Below are 20,114 nucleotides of genomic sequence, written 5' to 3' on the forward strand. Positions count from 1 at the left end.
TAACAGGCTGGTATGTAAACATAACAGACAGACATACCAGTGAGAAAAGTGTCTTTGCGAGTTCTGCTGCTTGTAAAGCACTTTCTTAATATTCAGTCATCCTCACCATTTTTAATCCATTTTGTTGAGTACCTCACTGACATAATAATCTATGATAAACAGTGCTTTTGATTTTTATTTTAGTGTGTTCAACCTTCTAGCTCTTGCCATCTTGAGTGATGGCTGTTTAAGTTCTTTCTTGACATCTTCATAGTTCCTGTTCTTCACCATTCGATCTCCAAAATGTCTGTGTCTTTTTGAATAGTCCTAATATTTTGCCCAAAAGTTTTGGTGTTTTTCTTCAGATAAAATAAGCTGTTATTTGGACGTTTCTTGTGGGTCCTCATTCTGAATTTTTTTCTTTCCCATTTTAATTGAGGCTGTTGTTTGCAGCTCTTCCTTGGTTAGCCTGAAAGATGGATGGATGTCATTCATTAATCTGGTTTTTCAGTATCCTCCTACATAGAATAAACATTCCATTGTCATCTCCTAATGTCAAATCCGTCATGGCTTCTATGTCTATATAGGGCAAGTTTAAGAGAAATAGGCCTTCTTTTGGATTCCTGAGCCATTTACACTATCTGCTGTTGTTACAGCAGCCCTAGACAAACAGGAAATGTGAAAGGCTTTTACGTGCCCAGCTATGGTAAGGTTATACAGGGCGGATGGATGCCATCACCAAATATTTATCCCTCTGCTTAACGTGCAACATCCCTGTTATCTGCATGTATATGTAATTTATTCTCCTTTGTGTATCTGATCATTTTAACAATGTAGGCAGTATTTGTGGTTTTGATGCCACTTACTGAGCCAAACCTTTTTTTCAAGATAGAGTGTGAAGAAGAGGTTTAAAAAAACATATATTTATCATTTACTAAAAACTACTTGAAACTTTCAGCTCTTGGGGCAAAAATATGTTTTGCTCATGTAAACTTCATCTCTGCTAGCCTATTTTACATGTAGCTGTACTGCTAGATCCTTCTGAGATTTGACAGGTTCTCTCTGTAAGGTTGAAATGTTCAATATGTTCAAGACATACTGTAAAAGGAAAGAGCTAAAGCAAAGAGCTATTTTAGCAGCTTTGTTTCAGATTACATGCTCCTTTTTTCCCCCTGGAATTTTTTTTTTCCATTTCAAGCAAACTGCTCTCTTTTGGTCAGTTCCTTCCAAGTCTAACAATAAGCAACTGCTAAAGGTAACTCAGCTTTTCCTCCTCAAATATTCCTGCAATTCTCTGTGATTCCTTATATATAAATCTTGATAATCTGGAATCTGTAGTATGTTTACAGTCCATTTCCTGAACCTACTGAAATCTGTAGTAGGCCTTTTGTTGTTCTTTGTTTTGTTTCAAAGGCACCAAATTTGTCTTCTTACCTGCCAGATTATTTGGCATATGCAAAAGGCATCCATCAAGACATGTCTTAAAAGTCTTCAAAGACTACGGTTGATAGTCTTTTGTGCATTCTATTGAGCACTGGGAGGTACATTATTTAATCAGCCCAAATTATCTGCAGAGAATCCACTTTTCTGTACCAGGGAATTTGTAAGGATGGATCTTTTAGTAAAACTAATTAAATTGCAGCTGGCAACATTTTCTCTAAATATTGATACTATTACATGGTAGGTGAGCAAAAAAATCTTGGACAATTTGATTGATGCTAATATAGAATCAAATATTGTTGTTTGAAAATAAAATTTAGTATGTATCATAGGATTAAAGAGTATTAGGTATCATATTTTAAAATATAAGTGAGCATGGTTTGGTTTTTTTTCAGATGGTCAATTCTGCTTACAGAACTGAGTCTGTCACTTGTGGGGTTTTTTCCCCCCAACATTTAGAAAGATAAAAAATGATAAATAAAATAGCAAGGTAATGTTTATGTTGCATGGAAATACCTTTACTAGCAGGGAGGATTTTTAAGAAAAGCAGAATTTAATGTCACAGTTTTCATTTGGAACTTGAAATTGCAGGCGTTTGTATCAAAATCTTGATTGTAGAATTTCAGTTCATCCTGATAGAGGACAGAAACATTGTCATTGTAACGTTTGTGTACAATTAACAAACTGAGCTCTATGCAAAACATACATAATTAGAATCCGTGGAGATTTAAGGATGAGAACCAATCACTGAAATGACATGTAAAATCATTTCAAGTAACTAATGATCACAAAGGTAACTTAATCTTTCTTGGGCAGTTTGTAAGCAGAAAATTAATTAATTCTCTTGGATAAAAATATCTGGTTAATAATTACTAGCTGCAGTAAAGGACTGAAGAATTTAAGTGAAATTTGCTTAGGTAAAATCATTACTTTGGATCTTCAGACATGAGGTACACTGTTTCTTAAAATTCCAGGCAAACTTGAATTAGAGCTGTTTCGTAGTTCCATGATTGTGAAAGTATAAGGTTTGTAAAGCCAGGTACAGTTGACTGTTGCTAGCCATGGGGGTGTTCATGATGCTTTGGGTAAGCCCTGTGAACCTCTGCAGCAGAAAAATATATTGTTCTTTTATTTTTCGAGGCAGTTATATAATCTGGGAACAAGAAAAAGGAGAAGGGTGTTGATACAATCCATGTGCAGTTTTGCAGCATAGGCATGCCCCTAGCTTAATTCCCTTACCCAAAGCTAATTCTTTGCTCCTCAGATCAACATCTTTACTGCACACTATTACCACAGCAGCAAGCAACAAGTAAAAAGTGTCAGGAAAACTGGAGCCTGCTTTCATCATTGTGCTTTTTTTTTTTTTCCCCTTTTTTTTTAAAAAAAAAAAAAAAAAAAGTTGTTAAATGAAGCAACAATAAAATGAACAGAGGAGTTCTGAAACTCAACTATCTGTAATATTCATCTCCAGGAACATCGTTTTATTTCAGGGATAATTTAGTACAAAGCTGGATTATTGAATTGACAATTCTCTATAAACATGAGCTTTTAAGACCAGGATGGACAACTGTTTAGACCTTCATGGCTGGGAATCATGCCATTACTACCCACAGCCGATGCACATACGTGGCTATTTGGCTGTGTACCTCATACCATCTGCTCAGATGGCATTTTGCCTGCTCACAAATTGGTTAGACCTGTGCCAAGAGCAATTGCTCTAGATGGTTACACTGCAAAACACTGCAAGTAGTTCCTATTTTGTACGAAGCCTCTCTCTTTTGGATACCACTTCAGCACTTTGTTACATCCTGTGGACATACCTGTATACTGCAGTGATTAGAAACAGAAAAAGATCTCGTGCTCATCCTAACTCTTTTTATTGCTGAAGCTACCTTTTCTAAACCCTCAGAAGGCAAAACAAAGTACATGTCAATTGAGTTGAATGTTACTCCTCCTTTTCCATCTGAAAAATATTCATTCATTACAAATTGGCAAGAGCTAATCAAAAGCTCACAGAAGTTAATAGGAATATTTGCAACTGATGTAAGTATCAAGTTGTAAATTATATTTATGTTTGCTTGCTAGTGGACCAAGGCAAGTCATCTGACATTGGCTACTTGTGGTCAGTAGGTTGATTTGTGGAATAAGTTTCTGAGAGGAGTAACAGGTTACAGGATTAAATTCAGCTGAGATATACAGTAACTAAAAGTTATCATCAAGTGACATTTATACAACCTATAGAATAATTCTGCTGAGTCCTCTCTGTTGAATAGATATCCATGTTATACAATTGGCTCATTTGTTGACAGCCTCAACTGTGAACCATGGAAGTGAACTTATTGCTTGCCAGCAGAAGCAGCTCCTGTAGGTAAAAGCCAAAGGATATTGGCAAGGAAACCTAAGCTCAGTGGATAAATATAGGACTTTATGTAAAAAATGCTGTCATCCTGCCAGTTTTCATAGCCACTAAAAAAATTTTAACATCAAAAATAAAATAATATTTTTGTTTCTAACAGGACGTACAATGTAGAATTCAGAGTATGTGCAAGTGTAAAGCAATCATTTGCCTGTTTGTCTTTGAGTATAATTAACTGTAGGAGTATTGGTTTTTTTCCTTCTGTGGACTTCTCCCTGTGCATGAATGTCACTGCTTGGTTTGAGCATGCTTAGTTGAATCAGGATGATATCATTTACGTGGGTGAGTTTCCATATATTGGTTAGTGGGAGATATGATATTTTGCTGATCATAATCTGGAAATGCTGCCAAAGCCCTTCATCTTACTTTTGCATAAGTAATACTGACTAGGTTTTGATTCCTGGAGAAAACCTAATGGGCAAGAGCTGGGTAAACCTCAAAAAGGAAAGCAAAGAGATGAAAAGTCAGAACTGTTTGGAGTGCAGGATTTAGTTTGCTTGTAATTTGGGTGGGTATTTCCTTGTTTGCACAAACCGATATAAAGATAAGAAGAAGATAAGATAAAGTCCTTACACAGAAGAACTAACAAGGTACTTTTAAGTTCATTACAAATTTTATATTATGCAGTTCCTGTGTTGTGAGGTGATGCATAAAGCTGACAACCAGAATCCTAACCACCTGAATATCTGTAAAAAAAATTCTTTTCTCATTAATTTAAAAGAGGCTGTTGTTTGGCTGCTGTTATTTCGTGCAGAATTTGCACTTGGAGAGCAGTTGATATTTGTTGCCATGATTCAAACCATTTGGTTCCATTACTAATAACAGCTGAAATGTTGTCTAAGGACTTTATCAGTTTTGAAGAATGTTGAGAATGCTTTAGAAGGTCACATTCACACTACACTGATACAACCTTTTATCCCACTTTAGTATGTCAAGCAAGAAGCACTGCATGTTCCATGTTCTAAGAAGGGTTAATAATTCAAATTTTGTTCAGTAAAAACAGATGACAAAAACTTTAGGGGTGAAAAAGTAACGATTTTGTTAGAGTTGACACATTTGGTACTTTCCCATTTATCTGTAGGAAAGATGGTTAATACTGAAATCTGTTGTGTTTACACTGAAGCTTTGTGGTGGTACAGCCATCCTCCCAGCTTGCAGTGGCTGCACTATGATCCCAGAATAAGCCACAGAGCTGGCACGACACACCTGTATTCTGCAGCAGTACCATTAGTCTAAAAAACAGTATTTTACATCTACTTGTTTTTTCATAGCAGAAAATTGTCATCTTGTGAGAATGGTGGAACTTCACTCTTTCATGTGGCATAAACATGCTAGCAATTTGATGGGCAAAGTAAAAGCTGGTAAATTCTCTCAAGTCTAGTGTGCACTGCATTCTAAGTTGAATATTGGACATAGCTGAATACCGAGTGACCCTTCAGCTGAGGCATTCTGAAGTAATTTGAATAGCACTATTCTTCAAAAATCCCTGAAACATTGGGAACTGATTTGTTTTACTTCCATGCAAATGAATGGGAATTTTCCTTTCACTTCTCTGGGAGTAGGGTTGAACATTTCTTGAGTTGACCAGCACAAAGTAACATTTATAAGCGGAAAAAGGAGAGATTTTTTTTTTCAGCTCCAACAAGTTCATTTTTAAAAGGCACTTTGCTGTAACCATGTAAACCTATGTAACCCTACAGTTTGTTAACACTGAACTTTAATGAGTCCTGATAAGAAGCCAGTCAGTGGATATCCATTTAGCTACTGATCTGAACTCCAGCTGATTGTCCTAGCAGCTGTGTGACTTCATTACCATTAGAAAGGCATACAGCCAAGCCAGCTGGAATCCAAAGAGGCTACTCAATTCACATAGCATGTCAGTTTTTTTGGTTTACGTATCAGAATTACAAATGACCAAAAAAAACCCAACTAAACAAAATAAACAAAAACCAAAAAAAAACCTACAAAAAAGATTCTTTAAGAAGATAGAGTGTAAGTCAAAGTTTAAAAGCATTATTATACAGAGTGGAGGTTATTTTGTCATAGAGATGATGAGGTTTTTTCATGCCATATTATAGCTGTTTATGTCACTTTAATGAAAACTATACAGAACATTTGCACTTTTGGCTATAAACACACATCTATCCTATAATTCCTCACTTCTTAGTTAAGAAAACATTTTGTTGTCTTTTGTACCAATGTTTTGAAAACACATTATTAGCTTCTATAATTGTTAGCAGCAATTGAAGTTTGCAGCACTTGGACAAGGCAGGTTTGTGAAAAAACACCCAAAAGCTGTTGTAATTATTAGTATTTGGCTGCTAGAGACAATATCACTAAGGAATGGTTCTACTGCTGGCTGTGGATATTTTTTAAAAAGCATATAATGGTACAAAAATCTTAACATCAGTTTGTACATACAGAGCACAATAATCTGCTACTAAAAAAAAAAATAGAAGAAAAAACCCAAAAATACAAGGGAAGCAAATTTAGTTTACAAAAAGGAATGAAGGAAGACCTATGAAACTACAGAACTGCTTTTAGATAGGTGCAGACTCACTTGCGTACTTGCATGCAATTTTGGGCCCCATGATTTAAGAAGATTTTTTGGGCACTTACATGCATCCAGAGAACAGCAAAGCTGGTGCAAGGGCTGGAAGACATGTCCTGTGAAGATCAGCTAAGGACACTGCCTTAGTCTAGGTTTGTGAAAAAGAGACTGAGAGACATCATTCCTTCCTCTCTATTGCTTCTTGATGGAGAGGAAGTGGAGAGAAAGGTGCTCATCTCCTCTCTGGTGTCCCATGATAGGATGCCTGGAAGTGGTGAAAAGCTGAGTCGCAGGAGTGTTAAGTTGAACACGAGGAAACATTTGTTTAAGGAAAGAGCAGTCAAACCCGGGAACAGGCTTCCTAGAGAGAGAGATGGTTGAATCCCTATGCTTGTCAGTGTTTAATAGGAATTTGGACAAGGCCCATAGTAACATGCTTTTAGTCAGACCTGAAGGGTTCAGGCAGTTGGTCTAGGAGACCATTGTAGGTGCCTTCCAACTGTTCAGTTCTATTCTGTTCTAAATGGTCCCAGGAAGTATTTTCCTAAGCTTGTGTCTAAAGCAAACTTATTAATGAATCTATTATATTCAAGCAAATGAAGAGGAAATAATTATATGATTGGAACTTAGGGAAGTATCCCTGTGGAACCAGAATGGGAAAGACTCATCTTGTTAGTCAAGAAATGTTATTCCTACTTAATATTTAAATTCTTTTTCCATGTACTGCAAAAGTAATCCATGCAAAATGGACCAGAAGGATTTTCTGAATTAATTCCTTCATTGTTTATCACCATATCAGTCTGCTCTGCTCCTTGCATGATTCCATCAGAACAGTTACATAGGCTAAATTCCATTGGTATAGGAAACAGGTGATGGGGTCTATGAAATCATGAGTTAGAAGGAGAGGGTTGGTGGTCAGTTTGTTGGCTCTTTCTTTCAGTATAAAAACTGACAGGCACCAAATGAAGCTACTAAATTCCATTTTCAAGGTAAAGAAAGGGAAGTATTTCTCTATACAGCATGTAATTAAACTGCAGAACTCTAAAGATGCTTGTAGATCATTGGATCAAGAGAGCATGAAATTCGTGGAAGGGACATTTGGCAAGAACTATTCAGCAGAGACCTCTGGCTCTCAGAGAATATTTCAGTGCAGAAGGATCCTCTGGAGATCCTTAGACAAACATCCTACTTGTAGCAAGTCTGATCAGATCCCTTTCCTTAGAGACTTCTCTAATTGAAGCTTGCTTGAACACCTCCAAGAATGGAGATCCCGCAACTTGTCTTGGCAGTGTTTGACTTTTCTTGTTGCCTTTCATCCTATCCTCTGCACCTTACAAGAGTCCATCTGTCTTTTCTGCATCAGGTAGCTGTAGACAGCAGTAAAGTCTCCTGTCACCAGCTTTGTGTGAGGCTGAACAATCTCCTTCAGATTCTGCTCAAGTGGTGCTTCAGCCCCTGGGCAGCCTGCTGTCCCTCTGTTGACTATATTATGGTATCACAGAATCCCAGGATTGGTGAGATTGGAAGGGAGAATAGTGGGCCATCTGGTCCAACCCAGAGTACATGGCACAAGATTGTGACCAGACAGCTTTGAGTACCTTCTGTGAAGGGGACTCTCCACCCTCCTCTCTGTTTCAGTGCAAGGTCACAGTAAAGAAGTTTACCTTCACAGTAGAGTTCTTTCTCATATTCAGGTGGAACTTCCTGTGCATCAGTTTCCACCCACTGGCTCTTATCCTGTTACTTGGCACCATGAAGAAGAGCATGAATCCATCATCTTGACACCTTCCCTTCAGATACTGACAGATATGGTCCGTCCATGTCCATGTCTTTCTAGTGTTGGGATGCCCAAGACCGAAGAGTGCTCCAAGTGCAGTATCCCAAGCGGTGAACAGAGAGGAAGGGTCGCTGCTGTGTGCATGGGTGGTGGATACAGTCTTTCTGATGGAGCGCAGGATTCTGTTTGCTTTCTTTGTTGTAAGTGCACACTGGTGACTCATGTTCACATTCACAAGGACCACTGTGTCCTTTCCTGCAGATCTGGTTGACACTCAGCACCAGCTTTTGTGGTAGCCTTATTCCACACAGATGCAAGTCTTTGCATTTGCTTTTGTTCAGGAGTTTTCTATCAGCCTGGTTTTATTAGCAGAAAGAAATTTTGGGGGCCTGAGAGATAAATAGGTAAATACCACTTCACGCTTTCCTTTCTAAATTTTGCACTAAGAATTCACTTTTAAGCCCAGGAGAAAGAAGGACACTGGACTAGGTGGAGTTACTGTATAAGCTCTGCTAACATTCCCTAAAGAAGAGATGCAAGTACCTCCTTGCAGACCTCTGGCTGCCAAGCCAGTGGAGGAACTTTCCTGAATGCTCCAGTGAAGAGGACACAGCAGTATGGCCAGATATATCTGAGTCATAAAACATGGGATTTTGAGCCAAATTTTGAAGTAACTGATTATGTAGAGGTTTGGGTATAGATTTAGGTTTTTGGGTTCTACTCCATGTCTAAGACTCTAAAAGCTAGGTATTATGAATTCTTTATGTCATTTAAGTGCCTCAAAGAAAACAATATTTGTGCTTTTTAGATAATCTTATAATTTCCTTTGGAGTCTGAGAAATTTCAGTATTTTTAAATTTGTTTCCTTGAGACAGATATAAATACATAGATATACATGTTTTTTGGAATATTTTTTTTTGTTTGTTTTGTTTAATATACACTACAGGAGTAGTTGAGGAGTAGAAGAAAGATTTCCAGGGCCTGAAATAAATGTCTTCTCTCGTCATACAAAAACAATATGACCAACCAACTAAAACCCCAAACAAACAAAAACAACCTCCCACCCAACCCCCTAAAAATATAAAATATTACAGAAGCTCAGTTGTGCAGTTCAACCTAAACCACATTTATAGAAAACTTGATTTTCAAAAGTTTTTTATTAATGAGATAAGTTTAAATATTCTATTCCATTTAAACAGTCCATTCATTGTCAAAACTTTGATTTGGACATTAGCTGTGAATGTACTTAAATAATTAAATTATTACTTTGTCAATAGCAGTGTTTGTAAATTCATGGAAATTTGTTCTCTAGAAGAAAAATTTGAGAAACAGACTTTAGGTAAAATGCCAGAAGAGAAGCACTTTTCAAAATACCATTGGTATGACAAAAGTAGCCCTCCTCCAGTAACTCATGTCTATTTTGTGCTAGTACATTGACCATCACAGGAATGAAATCATCTTTATCATTAAAGGGTTAAGTTTTAAGTATATGACTGCATCCACAAAAGGAGAAAAAAGGGACATCCAGGAAACTCTGAAATCTTAATTTTGCACCAAACAAAATGATTGCATAGTTGTTTAGAAGTTTGTACAGTAGATATGTTTAAATATTGTTTCATCCATGCCAATTGTAATTAAAAAGACTTTCGTGTAAATATTCTAAATGAACATAATTTTTTTGTATTCTAATTTTTTGCCTGCATATTATGCTTCCCAAGTTGATTGATATTAGATTTTACAAACAATTTGTTTATCGTAGACCGTTGTTTTTAAAGGTGAAATTAGAAAAATGCAGTTTCAAATTCAGAAAAAAAAATGGAAGGCATTAGGTTAAATATTAATTTGAATGTCTACAATAATGGGTACATATGCTATTTAAGGAAGTCATTATTCCACTGTGCAGTCAACAAGAGTATTGATTAGAATTAATTCACTACAGAAAGTCTCCAATCATTTTTAACATAAGTTTTTCCTCTTTAACAGTACCCTGAAGCTTGTCTTTTTCGTGGTCAATTTAGCAACAAATTTGCAATTAATCATTTGTTGATTGCAATGAATGGTCTGTCGATAATATGCAGCTTACATTGCTAAAAGGCTTATACAGAGCTTTATTGTTTTCCTTTTGTCTTGGGAACACTTTGTCTAGCTGTGTTTCCTAGAATGGATTTTGAATAGATATTTTGAAGTAACTCATGCCAGTTTTAAAGAGACACCACGGACTGCTTTGAGAGTATTAATCAAGATATGCCCTAACTTTTCTCTGGCATTACAATATTTGGACATCTGTTCTGACTCCTTACATGTGAAGTAGGACACATTGGCATAAATGAAGGGTTTCATTATCTTAAATGTCATAACATTTGTTTGAATTATTTTGTGTAGATTTTAAATGCTGAAATTGTAATCTTGGTTTTTTTATAGATTTCTTTGTCCTTTCAAAAGACTATAAAAATTGAAGCCTTAAAAAATTCCATCCATAACTCTGAAAGCATAATTTACAATTCATGCAATAACACTGAAATTGATGTAGGAGATACTTTAATAATTTCGAACAGTGTAAGTATTTTTACTAAAAGAAATCTAAGGGAGAAAATGCTTTTATTCCAGAAACAGAATTGTTGTCACAGGTAATGTATGCATAAAGGCCATTATGAAATGCCTCTTTGAGGAGCGTTGACACAGATTAATTTATTTGGGAAGTAATGGCAGTTTGAATGGTAATTTTCATTTTATCAGAAGGAAATTTGGATTAGCTCAGTTTCTTAGAGCATGGTGCTAATAATGCCAAGGTTGTTGGTTCTATTCCCATATGGGTTATTCACTAAAGAGCTGGACTTGATGATCCTTGTGGGTCCCTTCCAATTCAGAATAGTCTGTGACTGTGATTCTGAAACCTCTGTTACATCCATCGTCCTTAAAACGTAGTTCATAGTTCATTTCTTCTGGCTAGGAAGTGGCTTTGAATACAATGTCCATAATTGAAACGAAAAGAAAGATTAATTCTGGTTCCAGGCTTTTGCAAATGTTTGGAAATACTTTGTTTGCACTGATCTTTTAAATTGCATATGTTTTTTATAGGTTTTGATTGTTCATTAGCAAAAAAATGCCCAGCAGTAAAAGTAGGATTTCACTGATTTGCATTGCCCTTATTAATGCTATTATTATACAAAATAGTTGCAAACATTAAGATAATCTTACTCTGAGATAATATCTGCTGATGTCATAGGGATGTGATATTTATGCTTGAGTAAAATTTAATATTATCAACATTTGTCTTGGCTAACATTGTAAGGATTACTTATTATCAGCAAGACAAGTGTCTGCTTACTGTGCAGCAAATTTGGGAATTCTAGCTTGTCATTTAGTATTGATTACATTATTTAAGTAGTTGAGCAAAGCAGCACTTTACAAACAGGTGCTCTTTGATTTGCAAATTTATAAAAATCTAGGAGCAGCTTCCAGCCTACTGCATTGTTGTTTTTTAAGGTAAAAAACTGAAAGGTGATTTGACTATGCTTTCATTGAGACCAAAGAGTTTTTTTACATCTTTCTTATGAAGTAAATTGATTTATTGTCAAAAGATGATGGGGTTCTCCATCTCCAAAATATATTTATAGCATAACTGTCTGGCTCAGAGTTCGGAGAAACTACCCCTTTCATGTTTGCAGTGAAAATCTGTGGACCTAACTTTGACTGTATGCTTTAGTTGTCTCCTGAACTTAATCTGTTCATCCTGCCTCTGCACTGCAGGTGTCTGCACTCTTAGTTTGATCACTTGGGGAGTAACTTCGTACAGTAGATCATTAATTTGGGGAATTGTACCCTAGTATTTAGTGTAAACAACTTAGCCTTCTAGAAAACCTCATGTGTGTTGGAAATCCTTAGTAAATGGGTCTTATGCAAAGAGTTTTTATGCAGATATAGAATCCTCCCAAACAATTTGAGGCTGAGAATAGGATACTGGTATAATATATTCAAAGCTACCATGAAAACCCTAAGTTGCTAAACAACCATGACGCACTGAGTCTGTCCAGATGGTTAGGAAAAAAGCATTATGCAAGTGCTCTCTTGGGAGGGGGTAGTTTTTTGCTAGAAAAATTTAAGGAATTTCTCAGTTTCACTACACTACTCTAGACTTTTTCACTAGTCTTCTGCAAATTTGGCTCCTTGGGATGTGAAAAGGCAGTAAAATCATTTCTTTGACCCTCTGTGAATGATTAATTCAGCACATTGAAAGAAATTCACACATTTTTATTTCTCTTTATTTCTTGGGTTCAAAATTCTGCACATGCTAAATCCTAGCAAAGGGCTTTAGTGCAGTTTCCTGGATTTCTGACCCAGTACAGAACAGTATTTTTCATTTTGCTGTGGGATTGCTTAATAATGAAAGTTTTATGTAAACCAAGAGCAAAATACATAATTGATTGTTTCTAAAGTAGCTGGGAGTTTTCCCCTTTTCAGTGGAAACCATTTTTAACTCCCATGTTGATTTTGTTAAAAAAAAAGTTTGCCGTTCTCAATTAGTAGTGTCTTTATACAATAAGTAACAAGTTTTTTCTTGTCCCTAAATGTCAATATTCTGATAATAACCTGTAATTTATTCCCCTTATTGCACATGATAGAACTTCTCTATGGAGTAAATAAATATATGTAACCTCAAAGCCTTTTAATGTCCATAGCCTACAAAAATAGTTACTGCATAACTTTTGTATGTCGTGCTCTGGGTAGATCGTCACTGTAAAATATTTTGCATATCTAAATTATTTATTCAAAGCATCTATAGAAAAAGCTTGATTTGTTTTGGAAGGAAAATATGTGTGAATTAATTTTGCAAAATTTGAATTCATCTTCCACAAACACATATTTGTATTTGGACATATTTTAACACCTTTCCATATATCCAAATATTAAGTCCAGAAAAGGCTTTTCATTCTCTAAGCTGTAGCATGTTCAGGTTTGGTTTTTTTTAATGCAGGTTTCTATTATTTATAGAGAATAGTATTTTGAATCCCTAAAAGCTCAGTAAAATGGCATCTAGTTCAATTTTTTGGTCTATTTCATGTTTTAGATAGCTGTTACTGCAAAGCATGGACTTTATTTAGCTTGAAAGCAGCTGATATCAAGCACTGTTCATATGAACTAATTATATTAAGTCATTGCATCGACATATTTCATAGAATATTAACTCCTTGTTTTTCATGAAATTATTTACCTGTAGCATGTGATTGGGTTTTGCACTTTAAAATAAAATAATCTGACTACTTACACTGTGCATGAAAATAACTATGCATTCAGCTTTTACGTTAAAAATTTGATTAACAGTAGCAGTAAGACCAGTATGTGATCAAGATGATCTCCTGGGGTGTAGTCTCTTCCATCTAATATGGTTATGAACAATTTAATTTAATTTTATTTCTGCAGTACCTTTTCAGAGAAACCACTCTAGTGGGAGTAAACTTGGCATGAGTAGCTCATGTGAATCTAACTCTTTCTTGGAGGCTTCTTGGTTATTCAATTATTTTCAGACTTACTGTTGAATAGGTTTGTCTCAGTTTGATATATAACTCTTCTGCCATTTTGGTATTGTTGCCTTCCCACAGCTCCCTCACACTTTGACAGGTCCTTGGGGTTTGAACTGGATCTCAGGTGCTTCATGGTACAAGGGGGTGGCTTGTGTTGGTAGAGGAGAGAGGAGGGAGTGAGCTTGAAGGAACCTCCACAAATGCAGGAATTATAAACCTTATACATCTTTAGCAAGAAAATAAAGGAGAAGGATTCAGAAAATACTTTGATTGATGCAACTCAAGCGCAAATGCAGATATTAAAGTTAAGAAAGTTGCATCTGGACCTTTGAGACAGAACAAACAGGCTGTATGAAAGATATAAGGGAGAGGATCTTAAAAAGTTTGTCATAAATCAGCAGAGAGAGAGAGTGAATGTCTGTAGATAAATAATCCAACATCTAGCCCTAATTTATGAGTATGTTAGGGGTTTTTTATAAATTAATATTTGTTTGTCCAATAGGAAAGATAATAAATAATATTGTAATGCAAAAATTTAAATTTCAAATAGAAAACATAATGAATGAGGAAAACAGTGACCTTTTTCAATTAAGAGAAAAATATTCTTTCAGAGTGTAAATCAATGAGAGATGTTTTAGTGGTTTGCATATTTCTTATAAAAATAAATACCTGCTATGGAAACAAATGAATAGCATAAATATGTATTAAAATTATAAGACTCTGTTGCCAAGGCTTTGACTAACAAGTTATGGGAAGTTGCTAGGGAGAAGTCAGGTGAACATTTATTATTTGATCCCTATCAAGCAAATGAGTGTATAAAATGGGTGGTGATACAAGATTTGGCTTGAACCCCATTGAGGATTTCAGAGGACTGCTCAGACTGTTGCATTTCAGGCATACCTTCATAAAAGTTACGAAGCTAGGTGTGCTCACGTTCTTGTATGATTAATAACAAAAGATCTTGAAATAACAATTCAGAGCAGAAACATGTCAATATGCCTTTTGGGAGAACCTTTTCAAAGAGCTTTCCTCTAACTCTTAAGTATACTGGGAGGATAGGGAAATCACCCTGAAAATTTAGGAACCTAAATTAAGGGCCTACATTCAGACCCTGAGAATACTACTGTAGTGCAAACTTCATCAGTATTCAGAATAAAAATGCAGAGATTTATGGTTGTTTGGGGGTTTTGGGGGGTTTTTTGGGTTTTTTTTTTATTATGAGAGTGTTTAAAAATCAGAGTATAATTTTTCAAGACACTACACAAGCAGTTTTCTATATCCCAAATTTGCTTTTTTCTCTAAGTTCTAATGTGATGACGCCAATTAGTATTTTATCAAAGAAATACTTAGTAATTGAACAAATTATTCACTTTTCTCTCCTAAGAACTGCAGAAGTGCTGGGCATGAAAGTTTATGCATTTGTTTCAAGCTAGACAGGCTTTTAATGTAAACTTTGTTTCTGTGCTTTTTATTGAAGACACCTGTGAGTCATTTTTGTGTTTCTCTGAAGAACATCTAAAGCAACAGACAATTGCAGTGCATAGTGTTTGTCTATATTGAGTTTCAGCCTGTGTCCTTGATTGTGTTCTGCTCAAACTCATTTTGCAGGATAATTTGGGGCTATTTCAACATAGTTCTCAATCAGCAGTTATCAGAAATGCTACTAAAGGTTTACCACAGAGATCTTTTTAATATACAAGATATTTAATACACTGTCTATATGGCTATGTTGGCTAATTGCCATGTGATTACTTTTCTCCTTCTCTTTTTAGTGACCACATAAACACTTAGCATGGACCTAGAAGAACCCTTCTCCAGTTACAGTAAATTTAGGGTGACCAAATATAAAGAAGGGAAGATGTAGCACAGTGTATCCTCAGCAGAGATCATCTTACGTGTCCTCTGCATTGCATTGAGTCATGGGGCACATGACACATCTGGACTGATAATGGCTTGTCTTACCTCCCAGTCTCTCACTTGATTAATGACTTAAAAATATAGGTACATAGGATTGTATTGTCTGTTTCTATAACCTAAAATAGCTCCTCAAATAAAGTCCTTCAGATACTGGTACAGGGGCTTATCTTATGGAACTGGTCCCTACACAGCTGGAACATGTGGTCACCCTGTGTAAACTGATCAATAGGAAGTACCAAGAAGTCAATGGCTGAATATGCCACAATTTGTAGAGTTAAACACAGGCAAAACATAAGGATGGCTGAGCTTTTTTGCACAGTTACTTTTTTTCTGCAAAATGGACTTCAGTTTGTGTCTGTGTAGAATCATTAGAAACTCAATTCTGACTTCAAATAAAAAGGGAGATTAAATATGCTTACCTTTGAAAGCCTGTTTCAAATTTTTGTCACCATTTCCAGATATAGCATCCTCTGGTCTTTTGTCTATCATTTATAAATAGTGTGGTTCTGATGTTCTGTCCTGGGTTTTGAGATATTGCTGTTTAAATGAGTATTAAAGTATAAACTGTCACTTGGCTTATCAAGCTGAAATATATTTAAACTTGACCATCAGAGTACATCACAGAAAAAATAAACAACATTATTTTCATAGTTCTGTGTTCTTCTCGAAAAGCCAGGAACACATATTTCTCAGATTTTTGTTTTCATATTTTTTTCTTAAGGAAGTGAATTATCAGTATCTTTTAGTAAAGCTGTTTTAAGAAGTGCTTGTAGTCCCTTATTGCTCTGGCATTTTCAAACTACTGTCTTTCTCATCTATACAGGCCCAAAGTATCAGAAGAAACAAAAACAATTATAATACCTAATGTTTCACCAAAAACTAATGTATTAATAAGTATTTTTTAAAAATTCCTTTCCCTCTCAGGTTCATTACTGTAATTTAATCAAAAACCTGGGAGTCAAATGTGAGCTGACAGCTTGATTGAAACAAGGCAGAACCTTAAGCTTCTTGACTGCTTTTTTCTAGACTTGGTCATTAAATGGTTCAATTTGTTTATCTGAGATTGTTATTATGGGGTGGGAGATACTGAAATGAAGGGTGTACCTCTGGTGTTTGTATTTTATATATATGTACAGAAAGTAGAATGCAGAATAGTGAGGATGTTTGTTTTTTCTAGAAAATAATTTCTAGAAAATAATTATCTAGAAATTAATTTTAAGCCACCACAGCAAATTTTCTTCATCTGTTTTCAGTGATATTTTTTGTACATCTGTACTATACCACATTAATAACTGATGGGAGCTAACTGGTTGTTCAGGTTAGATTTGCATTCTGATCCAAAGATTACAGGTTGCTGAATTATCCCTTAAGCTTCCTAGCCTTGTGGATCCATTAAGCCTTAATTAAAGAAGCATCTTAGGAGATAAAAAAAAAAAAAATCAGATCGTTTATATCCAAAGAAGATGCCCACTGGTCATTTGTTTGTTCACCAGCATAAAAATTATTATTTAATGAAAATTTTAATCACAGCAAACTTATAGACAGACATATATTAAATGCATTAATCTTTCTATAAGGTTATTCACAATGTATAAGGTTACTCCTCTGAAAAGACTGCTTCAGATTGCTTTCCGGTAATGCTAATACCCATTAAAAAGATGAATATATATGTGTGTAAGTCAATCATAAGGTATTAAAGAGGTGTAGCAACTTAAGCTTCTTTTCTTCTTGGCAGGTCACTTTGAGAAATGTCCTAGTTCAATTAAAATATTTTTTCCATTTCCTAGGAGTAGATTCAGATATGCTCTGTCTGTTCTCTATCTTATCTTCACTGTCAGGATTTAAAACAAACCTGAGTGAGGTATAAGGATAGCCCAGCTGCTTCAGAGCCTGAACAGGTTCAAATGTAAGGGTGCATTTATGTGTATGTCTGCATGTTCATCACGTGTATGTCCAGGTTCAGTACTTGTGTGATGTAAACAGACATTTTTTGAGAGTCTGTACAGTTTTGTAGAATTTAAAATGGGATAACCTGCATTTTCTGTTCTTCAAATACCCATTCTTTCATCTCGTTTCTAAATGCTACAGTAGTGAGTAGAAACCATCTATACAGGAAAGGCATACAGAAGAGCACACAGTGTGGCAGTTTCTTTCAGGTTAGATTGGTATTATGAATTTAGTTAAGAAAAATTATCATGTAGGCTATTGTCATATGACACGTGAATGACTAAAGATACTGTATATCTTAAAAAAGAAATGCAGAATTTTAGAATAGTACTGTACAATTCAAGTATTCATATAATAGTCTTAGAAACAAAAAATTGCCTAATTGGTTGCTTAGTTCTGCTGTAGATGCTCTGTATTCAGCACTACTTTTTGCCTAACACTGATTCTGATGCAGAACTGCTCCTGGGAAAAAAAATGTTAATTCTTGGATGGTTTGGTGAAAAGTATTACAATTTGAGGTATAAAATGAGCTCTGTGACTGAAATGTGGATGAAGGGCACATATTCATATTAGAGCAATGCCATAAGACCTTCCTCCTCCTTTCATCTTGCAACAGGCTTGACAACATTGTTTCTCCTCAGATTATTATTAATAATAATATTTTTTTTGGCCATTTTTAGGTATGTTTGCATTTACTTAAGGTGTAAAACTGGAAAATATTTAGATTCAGATATAGTAATGCTGGAAAATTGTATTTCAGGCCAAAATGCAAATCAGTTTACTAATAAAAATTAATATGTAAATCCCAGAAATTGTACTAATTCTAGACCAGTGTCTGACTGTCAAATGATTGTTCTTTAAGAATCCTGTTCTTTTTTGCTAGATAATATAAGGAAGCATGAGAGTTTGCTTTAGTGAATTCCTGGGATTTCTCCTTCACATCAGTTTTATAGTAAAATACAAAAATAATTTCTCATGTTTTCCTAGCCATTCACACTATCAGGTACCAGGAAAGGTCAGCATATTTTGCAAATTATATTTTGTTTACCATACCATTACTCTGTTTCTGTGTAGTTAATTAGGTGATTTTAGTATAGCTTTTGACACAAAGAAATAAATAAATTCTCCATTGGTCCAACAACAGCTGTATGTCTAAACAAGTTGGGCTGCATGCCCCTACTTGAAATAGGGGAATGAAGTCTGCTGAAATCACTCATGTTAAAAATGTAGCCAAAAAACTCACAGTGAAGTTCTTTTTGCTCTCCTCAGCCAGAAAACTTCTAATGGTTGTTCCTCAGGTTTCAGGGATGGCATCTGATAATTCCAGCAGCTCTTAGGACACAGTACTTATATTCCTGTTGTCAAGTTCCTGTTACTTTCAGTTCTTCCCATTGCTTTTAATTTACTTATATCAGTTGATATGCTACTGTCTTAACAAGTACAAGAATATAGACATTTGAAAAACAGAAAACAGTGTAGTTTCTTGGGTGGGAGTTTTTTTTTATTAATTCCTGATTTCTTTCTCTTATCTTTTTTTTTTTCCTTTAAAGCAGAGGATTGTTGTCCAAATGCACGGCCAGCATGGGCTGGTTTCAGCTTTTCTTCCAGTGGGGAGTTATGGTTGAGAAGAGGTCCCTGGGGAATCCAAGGACTCTGCTTTGGATTCAGTTGAGGGTCTGAAAGAATAGTTGGACAGGAATAAGCTGAAGGAACCCTTAGCAGCTCCCCTGTTTTGAGCTTATCTGTGTGTAGTTACTTTTCTGTTTTACAGTTTCCATGAATAAAAGTGGCTCTTCAGCAGTTTTTTTTAGTGAAATTGACCTGACGTGTGCCTGTCTTGTGCTGTGCCTGTCAAAATTAGCTGGACATAATAAGTTTTTTACCTCTCTGTTCATTAAGTCGGTTGATTCATTTTGGAGTCAGAAATTGTTCAGGGAGGGGAAAATTTTGATCAAATGAACCTTGCATGGAAACAACTGCCTGTTTGCCATCTGCAGTGGGCATTGATCCCTAGCTTGTTTGTGCCTTGCATTTGTTACGCGTGAGTAAGCACATTAGCCTTTTCATTTCATTCATTAGACAGTTAGTCCTTGATTAGTGTTTCCTAGTTTCTGTCAAAAATGCTGCTACTCCTTTATTCATTTTGTCTTGGGTCTGTCTTACGCTTCAGTGTGTAGAAAATGAAGAGTTAACTACAACAATAGTCCTTTCATTTCTTTTTCATATGAAACTGGCTAACAAATATACTTTTCTAATGCCGGCGCATCTAATGTGGGATAAAGTATGAATGATGGGTCTTTCTAAAGTTAACAGAGTTATTATTTTAGTTCAGCTAGCAGGCATTGTTTAGAAGTGTGGTGTCTCAGGGTTTACTGTCAGCTTTATTTCATCCGTCTCCAAGAACTGTGGGATCACCTGGATACTTGTGGATATTTGCCTTATAAAATTGCACATAAAAATAAATTTAAATTAAAAATGAGTGCAGTTTGAGAATAGAGCACTGAAAGTTTCAGATGACAGTTTGGATGACAGGACAGAACAATAAGGCATTTTTTGACTAACACC

At 35.5% G+C, this 20,114-nt stretch overlaps 1 protein-coding gene across 21 annotated transcripts in view; it reads left to right on the plus strand.

The window, feature by feature from the left end:
• The window catches only part of DGKB (diacylglycerol kinase beta), a 384,986-nt gene that overhangs the window by 220,034 nt on the left and 144,838 nt on the right, over nt 1-20,114 (plus strand). The gene's annotated exons all lie outside the window — the stretch shown is intronic.

This window comes from Cyanistes caeruleus, chromosome 1, assembly GCF_971803275.1.
Source record: "Cyanistes caeruleus chromosome 1, bCyaCae1.hap1.1, whole genome shotgun sequence".
Classification (NCBI taxonomy): domain Eukaryota; kingdom Metazoa; phylum Chordata; class Aves; order Passeriformes; family Paridae; genus Cyanistes; species Cyanistes caeruleus.